The sequence below is a fragment of the Panthera uncia genome, assembly GCF_023721935.1.
Source record: "Panthera uncia isolate 11264 chromosome B3 unlocalized genomic scaffold, Puncia_PCG_1.0 HiC_scaffold_1, whole genome shotgun sequence".
Classification (NCBI taxonomy): Eukaryota; Metazoa; Chordata; class Mammalia; order Carnivora; family Felidae; genus Panthera; species Panthera uncia.
This window is the reverse complement of record NW_026057582.1, coordinates 104105627-104129422: the sequence shown is the minus strand read 5'-3', so window position 1 is coordinate 104129422 and position 23796 is coordinate 104105627. Positions and strand designations below refer to the sequence as shown.

General features: G+C 40.8%; 1 protein-coding gene across 1 annotated transcript in view; it reads right to left on the bottom strand.

Annotated features, from left to right (window-relative positions):
• Positions 1-22221, bottom strand: part of ZNF609 (zinc finger protein 609) — a 151609-nt gene extending 129388 nt beyond the window's left edge. The window contains exon 1 of the mRNA XM_049611777.1: positions 22124-22221. The gene's annotated coding sequence lies outside the window, so the exon portion shown is untranslated. The remainder of the gene's footprint in view (positions 1-22123) is intronic.
• Between the last annotated feature and the right edge of the window lie 1575 nt (positions 22222-23796).

Here is a 23796-nt window from a genome sequence, read left to right as displayed (position 1 = left end):
GATTCTTTAATCAGCCTGCCTGCAACAGCCAAACCACTTCCCATCTGCTCCCTACAGCATCCTGGCTTTAGACTGCTAATAATCAATTCTCTGACAGGTCACTGCAGAGATGTTTAACCCCAGGAGGCAGGGCAACTAACATGCTTGCTGGAAATGAAAAGCACTGACCTCTTGCTTCCATGGCAGTTAAAGTGAAGAATCAGGAGAACCAATACCTTACAGAGACCACAAGGCACTTTGAACTTGCAAGAGCTTCTGCACATATTTTCCTCTCTCTCTTCTCCTTCTGCCTAATTGTACTCCACTTCCGTATTTAGGACCACAGTTCACCAGACTCTGGAATTACTTGACAGTACCATTTATTCTTTGTTCCTGCACCTGATCACCAACAACTCCTCTCTGTGCGAATATTGCTAAGGGACCAAGATAGGCCAGGACAATCACTCCCCATATCCTGTACCTATAACAACAGAAATTCAAATCCCACTTTCCTCTCTGGAATCCAATTCCTCTCTCAGACTCCCAGCCCACAGACTGGTTTGTAATCACATATTTTGGGTCATTAATTACTTTTTATTTATTTATTTTTCAGAGAGACAGCGAGAGAGACAAGGGGAGGAAGACAGGGAATCTAAAGCGGGCTCTGTGCTGTCAGTGCAAAGCCTGATGTGGGGCTCAAACCCACGAACAGTGAGATCATGACCTGAGCTGAAGCTGGACGCTCAACCGACTGAGCCATCCAGGAGCCACTGTTAATTACTTTTGAAATACACATGCCACGGATCACACCACTCTCCTACCTCAGGAATGAACAAGGCCTCTCTTCAAGATGGCTAAGAATGAAAAAGAGTCTTCATGTGAGGTCTGTGTCCCTGCCCAGAGGACATAAGCAGCAAGTGACCCTAATGATGTCCAAACATAATAAGGACAATACTTCTCTTTCCACCCACAGAGAGCTCTGTATCCACCCTAGAGGACTATACGAAGACAGCATCTCTTTAACTGCCAACTACCCACAGATAATCTGGTTTAAGTAGCAAATCGTCCAATGATGTTCCAATGTAAATTTATCTGTCCTCTCCTCTTCTTATGGGTTTTAGATCAATCTTCTTATAGTCTTCGGCCTAAGTGGCAGTTGTATATGAGTATATATAATCTGCTTGGGACCACAGAGGTCATACACATTTAAATGTGAGGGTGACCTGACAAGGTAGTTCCCTCCAAAAGCTGTCAGGACAAAGGGAAAACAAAAACAAAAACAAAACGCTACATTCAATTTTACAAAGATAGCATGATGTAGAAAAAAGAGCTCTGAATTTAGAATCAAGATATGATTTCTGGGTCACCTGGCTCAGTCAGAAGAGCATGAAACTCTTGATCTCCAGGTTGTGAGTTCAAGCCCCAGGTTGGGGGTAGAGATTACTAAAAAATAAACTAAAAAAAAAGAGAGATGTGATTTCTAGACTCAAATTTCCAATGATCCTAGCCAAATTGCTTCATTAAATAATAATTTTTTTCATTTATAAAATGGAGGAAGTATCCATCATGGTTGTAAGCATATTATGAGCATACAAATTTGAAAAATATAAGACAACTCATATTTAAAAAAAAAACTCAAAAGTATAAAATGACCCACATAATCTTTTTTGTTTAGAAGAATTTTTCGTAAGTTTATTTTGAGAGAGAGAAAGAGAGAGTGAGCACATACACACACACAGGGAAGGGGCAGAGAGAGAATCCCAAGCAGGCTCCACACTGTCAGTGCAGAGCCTGACACGGGGCTCAAACCCACGAACTGCAAGATCATGAACTAAGCCAAAATCAAGAGTCAGATGCTCAAATGACTAAGCCACCCAGGTGCTCCCACCCACATATTCTTATATGGTTCTAGGAACTTAAAGAGGACTGTTTTACAATTATACCTTGTACAGAGTATCAGGTATTTTTACAAATTGCAGGTAGCACTGATCTCAATCTAAGTTCTGTGAAAGAAAATGGCAATCCTTTTTTCTTCCATGAACTCAGCAGTCCCAACTTTTTTAAGGATACTCCTACCTTCAGGTGTAGTTCAAAACTACACTATAGTGACAGACAGACTCACTCTATCTTCCTTAAAAAATCCCTCAAGGCCTGGGGCACCTGGGTGGCTCAGTCGGTTGAGCATTTGACTTCAGCTCAGGTCATGATCTCATGGTTCGTGGGTTCAAGCCCCACATGGGGCTCTGTGCTGAACACTTGCTCAGAGCCTGGAGCCTGCTTCAGATTCTGTGTCTTGTTCTCTCTATCTGTCCACCTCCCCCCTCCCCCGACCCCCGGCTCATGCTCTGTCTCACTTTGTCTCTCAAAAATCAATAAATGTAAAATTAAAAAAAAATTTTTTTTAATCCCTCAGGGCCAAGGTACCCATCTTAAAGCTCAGTTTTAACATCCGGGCTATCTCTTTTACCACCTGTTCCAATCCACTAGGTTGTTGACCCCACTGATAGGACAGGACTTCAAATCTAGATTGTGTGAGATTCATGGGTTTGATGCCCCAGGGAAGGGTCAATAAGCCAATGGGATACAAAAATGCTGCTAGAAGAAAACCATATTATACCATCTTCCCTGAATTCCACACGCTACCCTGAAATCACTTTGGGCTTAGCCAGCCTCAGATGAGGTTAATACAACATGTAAACCATCCTCAGTGACTCTGAGCTTACCCAGCTGGAAGGAGAGGCATCTCCCTCTCCACCTGCTACACTTCATAGGCACTCACTAATCAACTGAATTTCCACCTAGGGCTCTAACAAGAAACAATCAACTTTCCTTTGGGTCTCTCCCTTAATTTATTACATTAATTACTGTAACAAAGGAACTGTGTCATCTCCTCAAGTACCGTAGCTCTCAGCTTATATCTCCAATGGGGGATCAGATAAAGAACAGACTAACAGTGCCAATTTGAGAAGATGGATCCAATTCAACAGGGCTCATCTGACCATGTGTCACCTAAGGACAGAAGAGTAAAAGGTATAGCGTCTCAGTCCCTGAGTGTTTTTATGCTGCATCTCATGGTTTTATGGTCCTCACAGGCTGCTATTCTCAGACAAAGATTATGAGGCTTGACCTGTTTCATCTCACATAAGCAAATGACACTTCCACCAAGACACAGCTATTCAACAGGGCTCAGGCTTAGAGCCTTGGTGTTTGTTGATACTGCTCTGTGCTAGCATACATCTCATAATAGGCTAAACTGTATACTGAACATGTAAATAATTCCATCACAACACTACAGGGATTCATTTAGTGGAACCAGTCCACAGAGAAAACCCTTACCAAGTGCTACGTGTAAGTAGACCAAGAAGCAAAGACCATTTAAAAAATAAAGCCCGACCATTCCCCTAATAATTGGAGGACTATATAGCCCTTTATAATTTAGTTCTAATCGCCAGAAATAAACTTTCTGTGCTAAAGAGAAAGAGGTCAAGTTCTCAGGGGAAAAAGTGAATAGTGGAGATAGCTAGGAATCAGATCTAAGAAATCAGCCCTCCACACAGAACTGCTGTGTGAAAACTTTTCTGTATCCCAATCATCTCATCTCTAAAATAGGTCATAATATGGGATGAGTTCATAGGCATGAGGGAAAGGAAATAACCCCAGTATTTTTCAGGAAATACAAGGAATTACCTTCACTTCTTATAGACCTCACCTCCCTTCCTAAATCTTACACAAGAACTACTATGCTATACTAACTCTAAAGAGCAAAGAAAACCTATCAAAAGGTAGCATCTACACTGTTAGCCATTGGGGGAGGCGGGGGGAAGTGGTGGAATCCACACGCACACCCTCAAGGCTATCTAAGCCAGGTCTATTCTACTTCTCCAGCCCTATCTCATAGTCACACTCTGTCTTCTGTACCACTCTCACCTTAGTGCCTTATAGCTTTTACCTGAAAGGCACTCCCTGTGCATGTCCTACCTCCCAATGTGTGTGATGATTTAATAATTGTTTTATCTACTAGACTGCAAGCACGCCAAGGGCAGGGGCTGTCTCTTGCTCACCATTGTATCCTAACAGCATTTGGTTCACAGCTGACCCTCAATTAAATATTTTGGTCAATAAATGAGGGAAGAACACTGCTTCCTCCTCAACAGGTGAGGTGCCCAGGCTGCCATTTCTCCTCTCTGTTCTTCCTTCAGTTTCATTTGTCACTAGTTATAAACTGTCTCAATTATCTGACAGTCTTCAAATGTACTTGTACAGAGTATGGATTCCTCTCTCTAGGATAAAGGATGCAGGTTCATTAAGAGTCCAGAGGTGTTATCAACAGTCATACTATTCAAAGAGCCCAAGTGTCCATCAACTGATGAATAAAGATGTGGTATATACATGCAATGGAATATTATTCACTCATCAAAAAGGATGAAATCTTGCTATTTTGCGATGTGGATGGAGCTAGAACGTATTATGCTAAGCAAAATAAGTCAATTAGAGAAAGACAAATACCATATGATTTCATTCATATGTGGAATTTAAGAACAAAATAGATGGGGTACCTGAGTTGCTTAGTCAGTTGAGCATCTGACTCTTGGTTTCAACTCATGATCTCATGGTTCGTGGGACTGAACCCCACATTGGGCTCTGAGCTGACAGCACACAGCCTACTTGGTATTCTCTCTCTCCCTCCTTCTCTCAAAATAAATAAAATTTTAGGGGCACATGGGTGGCTCATTAGGTTGAGTTCAACTCTTGATTTTGGCTTAGGTTACGATCTCAACAGTGGGTGGCTTCAAGCCCTGCATCAGGCTCTGTACTGACAGTGTTCAGCCTGCTTGGGATTCTTCCTCTCCCCTCTCTCTCTGCCCCTACCCTGCTTGCTGTCTCTCTCAAATAAAAAAATAAACTTAAAAAATTAAAAAAAAAAAAAAAACTTAACAAAACAAAACCCATGAACATACAGGCCGGGGCAAGGGAGGGTGGAGAACAGAGGGAAACAAACCACAAGAGACTCTTAATGATAGAGAACAAACTTGCTTGACGGAATAAGATAGGTAGGAGATGGGCTAGATGGGTGATGGGTACTAAGGAAGGCACTTGTGATGAGCACTGGGTGTTGTATATAAGTCATGAATCACTGAATTCTACTCCAGAACCAATACTGCACTGTATGTTAACTAAAATTTAAATTAAAAAAAAAAAAGAGAGAGAGAGAGAGAGAAAGAGAGTCTAGGGGGATGGCTAGAAAACAAAAGTCTCCACATTTCTTAAAATACCTATGTGCTCCTGAGTATTCTCTTAACCTTCAAATAGTCTCATCCATACACAACACAGCTGCTTCCCAAAATAGGGCTGGTACACAGATCAGGTGTTCTGGACATAACCAACTCCTGAGAGTGCTCATTTATAAACTTAAATGTATGGTAAAATCTATCAGACTTAAACCACGAAGTTTTTACATTTTAAGCACTTATAAATCAAAGATGACAGAAGTCAGGAAAGTGGTCATGTCTGTGGGGGTGGTGGTTAATGGCTGGGAAGAAGCATGAAGGAATCTTGTGGGGCTGGAAATCTTCTCTATCTTGAACTAGATGGTGGTTATATGGCTGTACAAATATGTAAAAACTGAGTTGTACACTTAAGATTAGTGTACTTGATGCACTTTATTACATGCACATTATGTTAAAAAAAAAAAAAGGTAAAATAGTAAATATCCATGAACAAGAGAGCTGCATTACTGGATCATGTTCCTGGTCCTAAAGCAGCATTTCATGCAATCATGGTAAAAAAGAATCATGGCATTGGGGTGCCTGAGTGGTTCAACTGGTTAAACGTCCGACTCTTGATTTCAGCTCAGGTCATCAGCTCTCGGTTGGTGGGATAAAGCCCTGCTCAGGCTAAGTGCTGACCACATGAAGCCTGCTTGGGATTCTCTCTCTCCTTCTTTCTCTGCCCCTTCCCTACTCCCTCTCTCTCTCTCAAAAATAAATAAACATTAAAAAACAAAAGGAATCATGGTATCAATCTTCATAGGCTAGGACATTTAAGGGGAACAGTAAGAAAAAAGAAAAAGGAAAAGAAAGGAAGAAGCTAATTAAGCATTTTCCTATGTTTCACTACATTGTGAGATTTACAGATCTGGTAAAGAATCTGAAAAAAAATAGTGATACAAACCAAAATAAATAAGGTAGTTAATGATACTGAGATCCTAGAAAAGACAAAAATTATACAAAAAAACCATAATAGTAGTATACTAAATGGCTCAATAGTAAACAATATGTACACAACAAAATGAATAATGAATACTGATTTAACCAAAAATTGTGACCCAACTATACTAAGAGGATTTGAAGGAGAGAACAGTTGGAAAGTATATTATTACTTAGATACAGGAGTAAACCTAAGATAAAGACTAAAAAGTGTAAAGCTGTTGCCTGCTGGGAGTAAGACTTGGTAGAAAGGTATAAAAAGTGGATTCCTGATTTTCATTAAAAGACATAGTACTACTTGATTTTCAATATATAGTTCATGGAAAGGCAAAAACAAAAAAGTATATTATTAATCTGATTAAAAAAACACATCCTGAAATAATTTTATAAAAAGGATATACTCCCCTAAAATCCCTGGGTTCACTTAATAGGTTATCATAAATGTATTAATCCAATAATTTATCAAAAATCTTATGGTAGGGGAGCCTGGGTAGCCCAGTCGGTTAAGTGTCTGACTCTTGATTTCGGCTCAGGTCATGATGTCACAGTTCATGAGTTCTGTCTCCCCCACTCTCTCTGCCCCTCTTCTCCTCACAAGCTCTCTCTCAACATAAATAAATGAATGGATGAATATTTTTTAAAATCTTGTAGGAGACAGGAGGAGGGGCAGCAGAAGTGAGGCAGGTGTGGTTATAAAAGGGCAAAGTGAGGGACCTTTGTGTTGACGGAACTGTTTTGTATCTTGACTGTGGTAATAGTAAAACTGCACAGAACTAAATATATACACTCATAAATGGGTACAAGTAAAAGTGAAGAAATTTGAAGTGGGTGGATTGTATCAATGTCAATACCTGGTTGTGATATTGTACTATATAGTTTTGCAAAATACGACCATTGGGGAAACTCGGTAAAAGGGTACGAGGGATCCCTCTGTATTATTCTTACAACTGAAGTAGACTCTACAATTATCTCAAAATAAAAAGTTTAATTAAGAAATCATTGAAACAACAAAATCAAACACAAAAACTTTCTTGACCTTATTTTTATTTTTAATTTCTACTTTTAAGTATTTTATTTATTTACTGTTGATAAGAATACCCATAATTAAGCTAAATTTATTTCTGACTTGAAAGAGTGCTCTCTATCCAATACAGGATCTTAAGAACTGGTAAGTAAGTCTGTATGTTCTTCTCATCACTTGATAGGATTTGGTAATCTAGTGTTTTTAAAAGACGAAGTTTCTTTTTTTTTTTTTTTTTTAAATTTTTTTTTTCAACGTTTTTTATTTATTTTTGGGACAGAGAGAGACAGAGCATGAAAGGGGGAGGGGCAGAGAGAGAGGGAGACACAGAATCGGAAACAGGCTCCAGGCTCCGAGCCATCAGCCCAGAGCCTGACGCGGGGCTCGAACTCACGGACCGCGAGATCGTGACCTGGCTGAAGTCGGACGCTTAACCGACTGCGCCACCCAGGCGCCCCAAGACGAAGTTTCTTTTGATATGTCTTGATTAAAGCTTTTACCTCTTTTGGTCAACAGCTCTGGATATATTTCTCAGGGATAAGCAGAACAGACAGTTATCACAAACATAAACAAACCTTGGTTTTGCTGAGGGAAATTTATTTTTACTTTACTGAGTTCTGATTTTCTTCCTAAAGATGCCCACCATTTCCCTGGCAGCACACTGAGCTAGTTTTTCTAGGAACAGCTGACCAAGATTCCTAGTCTTCTTTGGGGCTACAAGAGCTAGCTTGAAGTTATTAACTCATACTAAGAAAGGGGTCCAGACTTTCTACCTGTTCTTAAATGTAACACTTGTCTACATTAAAACTCATCTTCTATTTTTCATCCCCCCAACACACCCAAGATATTCCTGATGTTTATAATCTATACAATTTGGGAGCCCATCTGAAAGAGCTTAATGTCATGGGAAAATTTGAATATGTCACTTATGTAAAACATTCATTAAAAGGTCAAATAAGATGAGTGTTATTGCTTCAACTCTTCTACCTAGAAGAACTCATCAGTATGGTTCCTGGATGTAATGTTACGAGGAACCAGCACAGTACAATGGAAAAAACAAAGCAAAACAAAACTAGGAAAGAGGCAGAAAAGCTCAGTCCTACTCCTTACTCTCCCTTAGATGTGTAACCATCTCAGGCAAGTCACTGCACTTATTTGAGCCTCAGTTGTTTCACCTGTAAAAAGGTGAGATAATTAATATACCATACAAAGTGTAATACTCTCAGTAGAAACTGGGACTGTCCCCTAACAGTAAACTCCTTGATATTCCATAGCAAGATGAATCTTTACTTGAAACAGAACCAAAAGAACAACAACAAAAAACAAAAGACTAAAAGTTGCCTCTTAATTAACAGTTGAAGTCAGGTTTGTGCCTAACTTACAAAAGCCCAGTTTTTAGAGCTTTTGAGGTTTAGAAACTGCAGAGAAGGAACCATGGACCTATAAAAGTATTCACTGTCAGAAAGTCAGTTTGCTAATGCACAACAAAACATTTTCTCCCATTCCATAACTAAAGTTTTTAAATAGCCTTGGCCTAACTTTAAAGTCTTTTCAAAGTAAACAACGTCCACTGGTAACAACTCTGTCCCCACACAACTGTTAATGATTTGTCATATGCGTCTTATGTAAACTAACCTATTACCTTAGCCCCAATAAGTTATATGAATAGTAACAAGTCAACTCAATCTTTAATTTATATTTTATCAATTTCCCAATATAGTTTTTAGTCTCTCCACCTCCAAAGCCTTCTTATGGACAAAATTACATTTGAACAATCTACACCAGTCCCTTAGCGTAGTAACCATGACACTTATAAATTGAAGTAATATATTTTCACTAAGAGATTCATATTTTATCCTTGAATTCTTTCTAAAATCTTGGGTAGATGCACTTGATCTAATCAAGTATATTGATTTGGTCAAGAAAAGCCTAGGGAGCTGGAAAAAAATGTGTTGGAAATACTAAATAAATGTTCACATTTTCTTTATATTTTTCTATACTTTTCATGCTTTGAAAAAGATTAATTCATGTTCTAATCAGAAAAAAAAAGTTAAGCATCTATCATCATCTGACCTAGAAACTTTAATCTGCTTGGGTGGAGGAGAAAAACAGAGTGGAAATTCTCTAATGTTTTCATCCCTGAATGGATCCTTCACACCATAATCAAGTACTCTTACCACTTTTCTAGCAGCCTTTCCATTTTTAACATGTCCTCTTAAAAAAATAAACAAACAGGAAACTTACCATTAGCTGTGCAAAGAGGCTTACTGAATTCATCCTTTTTTTTTTTTTTTTCTTTTACCTAATTTCTAAGTGGCATTCACCCATTATCACTTTGTGGGATTCTTTGGCCTTGATTGAAAATGTTTCTTATTTCTTCTCTCCACAGCCTCTAAGACTATGCCAAATCACCATCTGTTTTGTATGGTCCTTTTGATCCCTAGCTTTCTTTTAACGTGGACTTCTAATATAATGATTTTTAAGCATTTAAGCTGCCAGTGGGTTATTTGCTTTCTAAAATCTTTCTTTCTGGGGCGCCTGGGTGGCTCAGTCAGTTAAGCATCCGACTCTTGATTTTAGCTCAGGTCACGATCTCATGGTTCAGGAGTTCCAGCCTCACATTGGGCTCTGCACAGACAGTGTTGGAGCCTGCTTGGGATTTTCTCTCCCTCTCTCTGTCCCTTCCCTGCCCACGCACTCTCTCTCAAAATAAATAAACATTTAAAAATTTCAAAAAAAGAGAAAGCTTTAAGGGGTGCCTGGGTGGCTCAGTTAAGTATCCAACTTCGGCTCAGGTCATGGTCTTGTGGTTTGTGAGTTGGAGCCCCGTGTCTGGCTCTATGCTGACAGCTCAGAACCTGGAACCCGCTTCAGAGTCCGTGTCTCCCCCTCTCCCTGCCCCTCCCCCACTTGTACTCTGTGTCTCTCTTTCAAAAATAAAAAATAAATTTAAAAAATAAAATCTTTCTTTCTACTTTTCTTAATGTACATACTTGATCATAGCTCAATTTAACACTGAATCCCCATGTGATAGATTTTGTTCTCCTCTCCCTGAAGAATGCTGAGCTTAATCAATATGATTACTATTTTTTGTTTGGTTGAGAATTAGATGAGCCAACTTAATTTCCTGGCCTGGTAAAACGAGTGCACACAGTCCATCACAGGAGTGGTGCTCGGTACGCAAGGGCTAGTACAGTTAATTCTTGAGGCTTCTCAGTTGGCTGGGAGGAAAAGAGCCAAGATATGATTACTGTTAAATAGTGTTGACCTACAGAAACCTTTACCAATTCTTGTTTGTTCCTCAAAGTAACATGCAGTTTCTTTCTTCGCTTTGTAGGTTCTAAAACTGCCAACTGAAGAAGTAGTTTCTCTACCTCAAAACCACATTTTGCATTTGCTCCCAATGAGGTATTTAATCAATCTATGTATAAATAAACTCCATTATTTTTATTATCTGGTCTAATTTTACAGCTTCTTTAATCTCCTTTAATAGTTTCAATTCAGTCATATTAAGAATATGACATTTTTATTTAAGCTAGGATTTCAATCCTTATAAAAATGTAATACCTTGCTGTCCCTATCGTCGCCATCAAGTGCAGAGCCTAGCAGCACATTTCAATGATTAGTCTCCTTCTATCAAGTACCTGAGATATGAATTAAATTATTGTATCATTATTTTGCCTACCAAGAAAGAAGGAAAAAAATTTATATAGGGATGACAAATGGCACTAATCGTGTTTAAGTCAGTAACACTTTTAAATAAATCTAATGCTTCAGATCACATATTCAGGTAAAACATATTATAGATTTGTGGCTGGAAGAAAATGTCACTCCACCATTGTGTCACCTACCCCAACTTGACCTTGTTAAAACTGAATTTCCTTCTTATAGAAAGGCTCAAGAGAAACAATATTGCCAAACACTGCCCTGCACTTCTCCCTCTGTCAGACAGTGTTATGGAAAGCATCTGAAATTCACACTGCCAGGATTTCTAACTCTGTTAGGATTGGAAGGGCCAACTAATACAAACCACAGAAACATTACTACTAAAAAAAACAGTTTTCACCAGCAACCTAAGCTATGTTAAGGTATTTTTAACTAGCAAAGCAATACAACTTGGTCAATTAAATGGAGATCCTTTCAACCACTAAAGAAAAAAACAACATACACTTGAATTAACAACTTCCAGCCTTTAAGTTCACAATATCAGTATTGTATTATTGTATCATTTAATACATGTAGTGAAAAATATATGATTTCAAGTTTGAGAAACAGCAAATTCAGAGAAAAGCTATGTGAAATGTGCTTAGGAGTCCACCTAACATTAGAACCATCTGCCCAAAGGTAACAGATTCTTCTTAGCATGGCCCTGAGTTCATTAAGAACCTTTATTCTAAAATTATATATCAAAGAGAGCACATTTTATGGAATAGCAAACAGGTCTCCATGTGCACTGCAACTGCACAAGCTTATGTATAAATAACTAAAAATAGCGTTCAGGTACCATGCACCTCAGCTATCTCAAATAGCAATATAGTATAACCAGCTGAGAGCTTGATGTCCACAAGCTGCGTTCTATATAACTCAAGGATAGAAATAAGACATTCCATTTCTTGTATATTAGGTAGGAATTCTAGCTTCCAGCCAATTATCAAAGTGGCAGTCTGACCTAAGGCATTTCTGTTTCCTATCAGCTTTGTGTAAGCAAAGGAAAGACGTAACAGGAAAAATAATAAAATAGAAGGGGTAAGAAAGGACAAGAAAGGGAATTATAAGAAAATTTACAATACACAAGTCAAACAAGAGAGCATCTTCATCCTCAGGCTAATGCATTAGGTATTGAGACAGAACACAGTTAACAATGTGATGAGAGGAATTCAAAATACCACAAACCTGAAAATTCAATTTTTAAGCTGGGAGCAGAGTGCACGCTCCTTGAAAGCTTATTTTGCTGAGGCCTCACAAGAAAGGTCATGATATTGGGCTTTTTCCCTTGAGAAAGGAGATGACTCAGAGGCCTACCTCACCCATTACTCTAGGCATCCAAGACCCAGTCAGCAGAAGGGTAAATCCCACCCCTCAGGGAAGTGGCTACAGGGCTCCAGTTCTACCCCTGGTGTCTTCCAGACATGACTGACTGCAATTTTCACCATGATTAACTTCCAGGAATGCCAGCCAGAGGAGCAGCCAGGAGAAAAGAACATAAAGAGTAGCTATTTTCCCCTCTATGTCAGCTGGACTCTTTGGAACAATTGCAGACACTGCCTCTCTCTTTCTGCGGGGCAGAACAGCATTCAACAACCTCAGCGAAGTGCCTAACAACCAGTAACACACCAGCACCACACTTCTCAAAGACCATCTTACTTAAAGCTATAGCACTCCCAACCTCTCTCACCTTACACTAGGAATCCAATAAATATTTATGGAATGAGAGAAATAAATAAGAAAAACTAAAATAGACCTCCCAGAGGTCAACAACAGCCAGAGGGCCCAACAGTACCTATATTCCCTCTACCAGAACCAATCTGGTTCCCAGGTCTGACCTACACTGCTTCCACCTGCATGTACTACTCCTTCCCCTCCCCAAAGTCTTCCATCAGCTAGGATGTATGGAACCACAGTATTGCTGCAGGAAGTAAAAGCAACAAATGCTCGTCCTTGAGTCTGAAGGATTTCTGAAAGCTTTCATAGTCTGCCTTGTTCCTAGGTTATTCAGTTTAGGATAAAATGCGTTGAGTGAAAGTCACCTTAGCGTAAAAGGAGGCCTGAAAAAAAAAACAACTACAAGAAGTTTCTGTTTTCAAAAATCAAATTCCAATTCAATTCAGCAAGCATTAATTAAGCATGAAGTTATATTCAAAGCATTGGGCTAGACAGAATCCATGAGGAACAGAGGAGACAGAGGTGTTTTAGGCAGCTAAGAATGAGGGAGGAAAAAAATATATTCACAAATAACTATAATTAAAGACAATGTGTGATAAAGTACTGTAACAAAAATCCTAGCAAAGAATTTGGGAGATACAGAGGAAGATGAAATCAATTCTGGAGATAATTGGGTGGGAAGAAAAGCATTAAGAAAGGCTTCAGGAAGGAGATGAAATTTTTGGGCAGGTTGAAGAAGGGTCTGATTTGGAGTTGAATGCTTTGGACCTGGGAAGGTCATTCCAACAGAAAAGAAAAAAAGTAACAGGGTGTTGAGAATGAAAAACACAAAGTAAGCTGAAAGAATAGCTGTGAACAGAGTAAGAAATAAATGAAATAAGGGTGAGAAAGGCCAAGGTTCATCAGATTATAAAGGATGTGGAGTTCTGGCCTATGTAGGCAACAAGGAGCCATTAAAGGTTTTTCAGCAAGAAGTGAAATGATAAAGACTATATAGGGGCACCTGGGTGGCTCAGTCGGTTGAGCGTCCGACTTCGACTCACGTAACGATCTCGTGGTCCGTGAGTTCGAGCCCCGCGTCGGGCTCTGGGCTGATGGCTCGGCGGCTGGAGCCTGCTTCCGATTCTGTGTCTCCCTCTCTCTCTGCCCCTCCCCCGTTCATGCTCTGTCTCTCTCTGTCTCAAAAATAAATAAAAGTTAAAAAAAAAATTTTTTTTTAATTTAAAAAAATTAAAAAATTAAAAAAAAAAAGATTATATAAATCTACACTGGGGGGATGCCTGGCTGGCTCAGTTGGTAAAGCATGTGACTCTTGATCTCAGGGTTGTGAGCTGGAGCACCACGCTGGGTACAGAGTTTATTTAAAAATAAAATCTAAAAAAACAAACAAACCAAACAACTGGGACACCTGGCTGGCTCAGTTGGGAGAAGCATGTGACTCTTGATTTTGGGGTTGTAAGTTGGAGCCCCACATTGGGTGCAGAGATTACTAAAAATATACATATTAAACTGAAAAAAAAAAACCAACTACACTGGGGTTCCTTATTATATACTCTTCTAGAACTAAAATCTTTCCATTCAGAGCACTTTAGTTCATAATCATACTTTTATCAGTTGACTGTTGGTCAGAGACCATGTCTGGCTTGACAGTTAAGTGAATAAATAAAAAATTATAATAATCTTGCAGCAGTCTGTACTATAGAATACAGAAAGAGGCAATAACCATGAGGTTACTGCAATAACATACAGATGAAGGCCTGAACTAGGTCAGGTGAAAAAGCAAAGCTAAATAAATGGCAAGATATCTAGAATAATCCAAATTTAGTGAATGATTAGATGAGATAGCCAGGAAGAAAAAGAACTAAATAGGAGTTCAAAATTTTGTGTCATGGCAACTGGAAGAAGTGTAATGCTTAGGAGAAAAAAGGGTAGGCAGAAATCAAAGACTGGAGGTACTTTTGAAAGCAGATGTCACATAGAAAAAGCTTTCCTTCTTCCTTATATACTTTTCAGATTTATATACTCTATAAGCTGCACAATTTCATTTCTCTTCCTATAGTTCCATTTCTGACATCACTCTTTAAGACTGCTCTAGGAGCATCAGTTCCAAAACAAAGATAAATGCTGAGTTTGACATCAACGCTCAGAATTTATAACTGAAATTTACAAAGTACATTCTTAAACATCCACTTCTGCTCACATAAATGAAAGTTCATCCCAACAAAACCCAGTCTCCTCCACCTAGGAGTGTTGCTACAAACATTGCTGATAACATGCCAAAAGCCCACTAGCTGTACTTTGTACACAGAATAGAGCAAACACCGCTTTCATCCCCTACAGACTGAACTACAGCCTAAGAAACTACAGGTACAAGTATGCAATGCAGTACCAATCATGCAATGTTGCCTAACTGCCAGGATCTGGATTTCATTCATGGTATAGTTTCATTTCCAAGGGTTGCATGGTGTATACTTTGGCCACTTTCCAATTCAATAACCTATGTGTCACCTGACACTTAAAAAACAAAACAAAACAAAACCCATCTACAAAAACCACTTATATTTCTAATATTAACCTTTCTAAAATCTCATATTCAAGTGGAGCACTTCTGAAAATAACCTTTACATTACCTAAAAATTAGTAATATGCTAAAGATGGCAGGTAACAAAGCAAAGCACTCCCGAGACTTTTTGTGAGTCCAAAACAAATAACAGTTCCACCCACCAAATTTTTCTATTACAGACTGATGGATGTTTTAAGTGCAAATTTAAAAACAGTGAATGCTTCTTCCAATGTTCAAAGGTAGATTAAACATGTAATGTTGTTATATTAACAAAGAAAGAAAGAAAAGACTAAAAGACCACCATCTTCTTAACTCTCAATAGCTGCTATTGTCCCAAATCCATGAATTAACTAGGAAATGCTGATAAAAATCCTAACTTGGAGAATTAACTTGGTTATGCAATTTTATTCCTTTACACTGCTTGAAAGCAAAGATTTCTTAATATTACTGTCAATTCCAAAGTTCCCACAATCACCTACCAGCTTTCAATCCCTCAGTCCCTCAGGGTATTTCAGGGATCTTCCTTGTTAGTCATAGTTCAACAAATGTCATTAACTTAGCATTTTTGGCATGAAAAATCACATCATTTTATTTTCCAAACAAAACACAGTGCGCAACCATATTTAATCCCAAGAAGTTAATTCAAAGCAAGTTTTCTAGTGAGTGGTCAAAAATGGAAAAGTACCCAACCCACCTCCACAATGAGTCTCATTTGGCTCAATCGAGCCAATCTGGCTCTTTGGCTCAAAGATTTCAGATATAAGAGATTTAAAAATCTTAGATTGCTGACTTAACGCATAAAATTACTTTCTTGATATCTAGGCAAATCCTATGAGGTGCAATTTCCTTCCCACAAGCTGAGGTTCTTTTTCTACAGCTTTCTGATTCCTACATCTATGGCTTGAGCAGACTAGAAAAAAATACATTTGACAAGCTGGTGAACCTGCAGAATTAAAGTATAAGACACTCTAAAAGAAGATGGCCTATTAAAAAACGCACACCATATGCTTTACAAACATATCAAAGAGGAGTGAGGGTCAAGCCCCAGGGAACTAAGGCTGTACTCATTAGCCTTTCTGTATACTGACTATATTTTTGACACAGTAAAAGAACTGCTCTTATGTCAAGCAATTTGTCCTGTTCTTCCATCACAATCTTAGTACCATAAAATTCTTCAGCTAAATGGAACCTTAAGAGATGATCTTGTTTAATTTACTCATTTCACAAATAAAGCCCGTGAAAACAGTGGAGTGACTAGCACAAGGTCACACAGCTAGTCAGAAGCAAAATAGTGATGAGAACTGGGGTTGTATGACACCATACCCTACGCTTTGAAAAGCTGTATTAGCAAAGAAAACGTAACACTCTTAAATCAGACAATAACTCCACTGTAACTATAACTAACCCACAAAAAATAAAATTCATCCACGTAAGGAGAAAAAGGGTTAGAACAGAAAGTACCCTGAATTAAACAGAAAGCAGCAGTTATTTGTTGATACAGTACAGGGGTTTCTTATTAAGGGCATACACAACCTTGCACATATTTTCTAAACCATTTTATTAATTACTACTTGCTAGCATGTATGTCCTGTGCTTCTCTTTAATGTATCTCCTTAAGACAATGCCACATGGTCCTAGTGGCAACGGTTTGAAAAATGAGAACTTCTGGTACAGATAACTGGTGGCACGAAAGGAACCCATAAGTGTGGTACCAACAATCAAAAAGGACAGAAGTTGGAGGGGGTAGAGATATTGCTGGGAGCAAGTAATCCTGAAAACGGTGTAAGAATAAAAATCCGAGAGAGCAAAGTGTGGCCATAATGACCAGAGAGCACAATAAAAAGAAGGCAGTTTCAGAGCCTGCCTGGCATCAGACAGCTCTCACCTGCAAAAGAAAGAAGGAAAAAATTCTCACAGAGACAAGAGAAAGATCGGAGGTTTGCTCCTGAGTGATGGACTAGATATGACCTAATAGGTATTTGCCATCTCTTATTTCTGGGACTCTGATCCAAGAACAAACAGCAAGAGGACCATGAAAAATCAGCCCTGTTGGATCTGGAGTTCTGCCTTGACAAGATATAAAGCTCATTCATAGATCTGACTGTGCTCATGAGACTGCAGTTCAACTCCTGCTGCTAGAGCAAGGGGAGGGGGAAGGAAGATAGAAAGGGGTGAGTGGGAAGGAGGTGGAAGATCTGGGTTGTGACTATAATAGCTACAGTAATTAGAGTGTTTCCAAGCTGCTGGAGAAGTCTTCAGAGCAGGGAACTAGGATGAGAGATGGGGGAGGGGAAAAAGCATGAGGAAGCAAACTACTGAAAATGCTAGGAAAGTATATGGTGGTTTATGAACAGTTTAAAACAAACAAACAACTGTGACGGCTTCATATAGGCAAATAGAGAAGTTTAAGTTCTTTCCCAGAAGAGAATACTATACAATAACTGTTAGGCTCCCACTTAAAGCTAGGTTACAAACTAGGTTTAAGCAGATTATTGCAAATGTCACTGTCTTTCAGTGGTCCACTGGCCCTGTCTCAGGGTCATAATGTTGCCTCCCTTTCCTCTAAATCAATACATTTGATCTATGTATCTAAATTTGTCTTTCTGGCAAATAGGTCATAGCCTTCACTCCACTTGGAAAAGGGATTTCTGAACTTCAAAAACAGTTAACATCACATATTTTCCTTCAATCAACTGTTAATTGATACCTGGTGAATTCAATGAGAGGGAGAAAGAAAAAGATGGAGATTCAGTATGAGTACACAGCCTGTTGACCTAACACAGAAAATGACTGGAAGGCATTAAAAAGTCAGAACATAAATGCCCGAGTTACTACTTGCTTATACATTTTAGGCTGTATGGCACTGCCTACTAGAGTGGCATGAAGATGTGAAAGAAAAATATTAATGGAAGATGATGATAATAACCTAGAAGAAAAACCAGGGAATATGCAAAAAGCCTAAAAATAGAAAGTCCTCTTCCAAGTTAGAGGAAATGCTATACTTGTTTTTAAGATAAATATGTAGCTGAGGTATTTCCTTAACGTGATTTGGCCCTGGGTGATTTGATCCTAACAAGTGATGTTAATCTCAATGCCAGAGAAAAGAATTATAAAGGTACTGGGAAAAACTAAAATGGAACAGGACAACTGAAGAGATGCAAACTTCATGTGGAGATTTACATTCACAAAATAAAAACACATGCAAATTTCTTGAGTGAGGCATGTCAGGTGGACCCACACAAAGTCAATTATATCCTTTGCATAAAACCTGCTGGGTATCCTCCCAGTGGACTAAATCTTTTTCACCACACTGAAAGCAAAGAATTTTCTCCTTCCCATTTCCCTCTAATAAACAAGCACTAGAAAACTGAATTACCACTATTTCCTTCCCATTCATAGGGCATAAAGCCAGAAATCACAGAAATACAATAGGGCCGGCTAGGACCATGTCTAAGGCATGCTATTCAGTAATCTAAAAAGAAACACAGAGAAAGAAGAATCTCTTCTCTTTTCCATTATCATCTCACTAACAAACCTGTATCAGGCATTAAGAAATGTGAAACAAAGAGCAATTTCACACATACGAACTGAACCTAAACCACGGAAGACCCAGTATTTTCTTGTCACTGTGGCATGTGATTCTTTAACCACCTGCTCAATAATCCCTCTTCAGCTGCACAGCTGCTGCCAATTCCACAAGCCCAGCTAGGCAGGTGCTTCAGTGAATTACCTGTTCCCTAGTGAAAAGAGTCCTTCACTGACACTTAGTGGGCCCAGAACCTGCCAATCAGCATCACCGATCTTCATTTTTGTCTGCCACAGCCAACTTTTATGAGAGATATCACGAAGGCGTATTTAGCACACTGTATGATTTTGTATTTGGTGGGGTTTTATTCTTGTTGTTGTCCTTTGTTTTATAAGGAAACGGATTTTTCAAAATCAAGCAGAAGTGAGAATTCAGCTGCTGAAAAGAAAACTTGCCACACAACATAAGGCTGCCTCATCTCAGAGTGGCCCCATCTGTCTGGCAGTATTCCCACCCATGACTAGTTTTCCACAAGGGAAATAACAATTGCTCAGCTACCTTTGTAGCAGAAGAAAGTGGCAGTGGAAAGTGCTATGGTACCTGGCAGTAATGAGAGGGAGAACTTCTGGAGCTCACACATCATCCCTGTACTTCTTAAGTCTCCACGGCTAAGCCCAGGCAGTAGCGTTCCGAGTCAAATAAATAAGGAGTGGCACTTCTACTCGACAGAGCAATCACTAAACCCCTCAACAAATTATCCTGTTCCAGTCGTTTAGTTGCTATATGCTAATTACAACATAATTACTACCAGGAGCCAAAATTATGCTCCTATGTCCTCACACAAAATAAGCACTAATCTGCCCAGCCATCTAGATCTCTCACAAGAAAAACATTTTCTACAAAGAAAACCAAAGTGCTCTCTGCAAGATGGTCACAACCAGAAGACTCATAAAGACCCCTTGTGCCAAGGGCCCAACTCTGAAACCACTACATCTAATCAGGGCAAATTTAATATGAGGCTTCTGCCTTCACTGTCACCTGACAGGATTCAAAATGAAGGTCCACAACCCACGAGCAAAATGCTTGGGACTCTGGTATTAGCTGAGACTTCAGAGGCTGAGGACAGATTGCTGGAAATAGCCTAAAGACAGACAACACCTCTAGCTAAGACTTTAATAAGAGTTTTGACATCAAGAACATGTTCCCTCCCAACAAAGCCCAACACCTAAGTGGCAAGTCATCATTTTCAGAAACTCACTGAAATAAAGGAATGAGGGAGACAACACAGTCACACTCAACACCTCAGAAAGACCTCTCCCAAAACCAAAGGCTAAAATTCCTATTCAAGAATACCTACAGGATATAGGTGGCTATTGTGTACACAGTGCATTGTGTATAACTGCCCTCTCACAACGAATCTGCTTTCCAATCTCTTCTTAAAGAAAAGTTTTCTTTAATATCCTAAAAGGAAACCTCCTTTCTAATCCCAAATGATTTCTTACCCAACTAATAGTACCTAACTACTATCTGGGCATTTCTAGGAGATATTTACAAGGATGGGGTTTCTTCTAGCTCATTCTCATCCTTCTCTCATTAATTACCCCCAAGACGTCAAAGGATTTTTATGTTCATCACTTTGACCAATTTCTCCCTAATGCAAAGGCAGATATGGCCTTTCTGCATAATGAGCAAGTCACCTCTTTTCATCAGAATTAAAATAAAGATTTAAAGGAAAGTTTTGTTTCCACAGCCCCTGCCCAAATAGGCAAATTCTGTGGCTTTTGTGTTGTGCAATTATTACTGACCAGGAAGTCACCATTAAACAGGTACTTGGTCCTTGACTTCCTGTCTTAACCTTGCAAAGGTTTTTAGTGGTGTTCCTAAACAAACAAAAATCATTGTTGAGTGTCCCATCTCTATAAAAAGAATTAAATATGATGGTTCAAACAAGAGTGAAAACCTCCACTTGGAGTCTTCTTCCTTAAAGGTCTGACACAAACATGGGGATTAAGTCTCCCAGACACTATTCCTCCACAACTTAGTACAGGCTAGCCAAAGAGGCAGGCACAACATGGCTGGCATCCCCTATTCTTCTGAAAAATGTGTGCCAATGAGCTCTGCATTGTTCCTCACTCAAAAAGAAGAGCCTTTCTGTCTGGCCTCCTCCAATGGCAAGCCCCAGTCTGGAAAAGGAAGAAAATGGCACTGAGAAGCCTGGGAGATGGAGCATATCCAAAGCTCTCAGACAAGACTTGAACCTATGACCTTCACTGTGTACACAATAGGCGGGTGAGAGGGACCGGTTTATCTCTGCAGCAGCAGTTCTCAGCCCTGGGGTAGCACTCCCGATAAAATGACACAGACTATTGTGTGTGGCAGCAGAACAGTCATCTCCTCACAACAGCCTAAACCAGCACTCCCTCCCCCAAGACAAAGCAGCAGGGGTGAAATTAACTCAAGGCTGCAGAGCAAAGCCTAGTACAGAAAAGAGAGGCTTGTGGGGGATTGGGGACTCTCCTCAACCCCTGGGGCTCTGGACACATGGCTGGAAACAGACAGGCTTTCTCCCCCATCTTTCCCACTCTCATTTAGGTAGGAAGCTGTTTCTTAGAGAATTTAATCATCTGTGATTTGTTCAGAAATATTCCCCCTGAAGGGCTCTGATCTCTCCACCCTGTGTGAGCCTAATTCCTAGAAGCTGAAATGACTGTTTGCTGCTGCCTGTTTCACAAACACACATTAATTGGTCAGATGTGTCTCCTCCTCCTCAACCCCGGAGGGAGGAAGAAGAATCTGAGCAAAGCACAGAGATGATCCAACCGTAATTACACATAAAGGGAAAAGAGGGCAGCATGGGTTTTTCCAAACAGGACAGGGTCACAAATCCTCCCGGGGGTACATGGAGAGCAGTTAAGGGCCAGGCCCAGGGATCCCTCCATCTTGAAGAAAAGGACAGGAGTAAATGTGACCTGAGACTGGAAGGAGCACACACCCACAACCTACTTACTGCACACTCCCGGCCACCTTGCTCCCCCCCTCTCAGGGCCGCGCACACGTCTAGCTTCCAACCCTTCGCCCTGAACCCCCCTAACTCTGACTAGCCCCAGCCGCCCTGCGCCCCCTCGAGATACCCAGACTCGCCTCTGAAACTCTCTGGCCTGTCCCCACAACCCGGTCAGACCCTAATCCCCTCTTGGGCACCCCTACCCTCAGGCTGAACCGACCCCGGCCACGCTTTGAACTTCACCCCGCGCCCCTCGACGCCCCCTCCCCCACCCACGCAACGACCCCCCCCAACACACCTTCCCCTCGCTCCGCCCCAGCCCCCCAACCCCCACTTCCTCCGTCAGGCGCCGCTGCCCCCGGCCCCCTCAGCCCCGGCCCCCCTCAGCGCCGCGGCCTCTCTCCTCCCCCAGCCCCGGCTCCACACAAAGCTCCGGACTCACCGCGCGGCCGGTCCCGGGAGCCGCCACCTCCGCCCGCCCGGGGCCCCGGGCCGTAGAGCCGCCGCAGCTACGGGGCCCAGGCCGCCATCCGTTCCCGCGGCCCCTCCCCCCCACCCCACCCCGCCTTGGCTCCGGCTCTCCGCCCCCTCCCCGCGCCGCTCCGCCCCGCCCGGCCGGTGCCGCTGTGTCCGGGGCCGCGGGTCCCTCAGCCGCCACCGCCGCCGCCGCCGCCGCCGCGATCCGGGACAACCAGGGCCGCCCCGAAGACCCGGACACTGGACTACCGGGCCCTCGGATCCGGATTCCGGGCTGCTGTGGAGTCTGGAGCGGGAGAGCGCCGGGGAAACCCGGAACCTGGATGAAAGAGCCAAATCCTGGGTCTCGGAATGCGCGGTCACACGGAGCCCGGATTATAGAGTCGTAGCTCTGGGAATGCTGGAAAACCCGGCGAGCCGGTTAAAACATAGAGAAACTCGAAGAAACCTGGATTGGAGAGCTCGAACCTAACGCTCTCTCCTCCTGGAAAGAACTCTCACTGGACCTGACTTCCTCGCAGAGAGGTCTCTGGAGGAAGTATCATATTTTAAATACAGAAGACACCAGTTCCGTATGTATCTTTCAACCATGAGGTGAGGAAAAGGCCGTGAGGGATCTGAACGTGAACATCCACAAAGAACAGAAGAGCTAGGACAGCTCATAATGGTTTCATCCATTTTATCCCTTGGTTCAGCAAAGTATCACCCCCCCCCCAATTTTTTATCCTTTGTTCTCCAGTTTTTTTTTGTTTTTTTGTTTTTTTGTTTTTTTTTTTAGGATTAACGCTTGTTTTCCTCTCCAAAGTACCCATTTATCTTTCTAGATCTCATCTCACCATCGGATATTACCAAATCTTGCTTTTTATTATCTAAAAGTCCTATTTTGTCCTTCTTCAACCCACAATTCTTTTTTCTAACGACTGTAACTTATGTCTTTCCTTATCTGTCATTCATCTGTTATTGCCCAGCGCACTACTACATAGTAGACATTCAGGCGATGTTTACCTGAACCCTCCCACCCACCTCTTGCTTGTGAAACAAACACTTCATGACCTCTTCCCTAAAATTTCCACCTCTTTCCACAGCAAACAGAAATTTAATTCTCAAAGCTCCCCATTCTTAGCCCCTCTTCCGTCCTTCTTGTGTCCTTGACCATCTTAGCTCTGCAGTTTTATCTTTCCTTTCTTCCCTTATCCTGAGGCATCCTTCAACAGTGCCATTCAAGATAAGTGTGTGACTTGGGGATAAAGCCAAGTCATAAAACCCCTTTACTCTTCATCTACACACACACACAGCTGAGGAAGAAGAATCTCCCTTTGGTCCACCAAAATTCAACTTGTTCTAGTATAGTACAGGACAGAATTGATCCCTGGGGATAAGACATTTCCAGTCTTTACTAAAGGACGACGTTACAAATGAGGAATCAACTACTTAGCAGGCAGAGAAAGAGTATGGTTCGGTGTTTTAGACTTGGAAGTGACTTAATTAAGGGTTTAACATTCAAGTAGTCATCATTTACTGAAGAATGTGACTCTATCATTGGAGAGGACAGGACTGCAAAAATAGGGAACAAAGGAAAATAAACACTCCTACAGTGAACCTCAATTTTTAGCCAAAGTTATCAAGCCTGGAAGAATC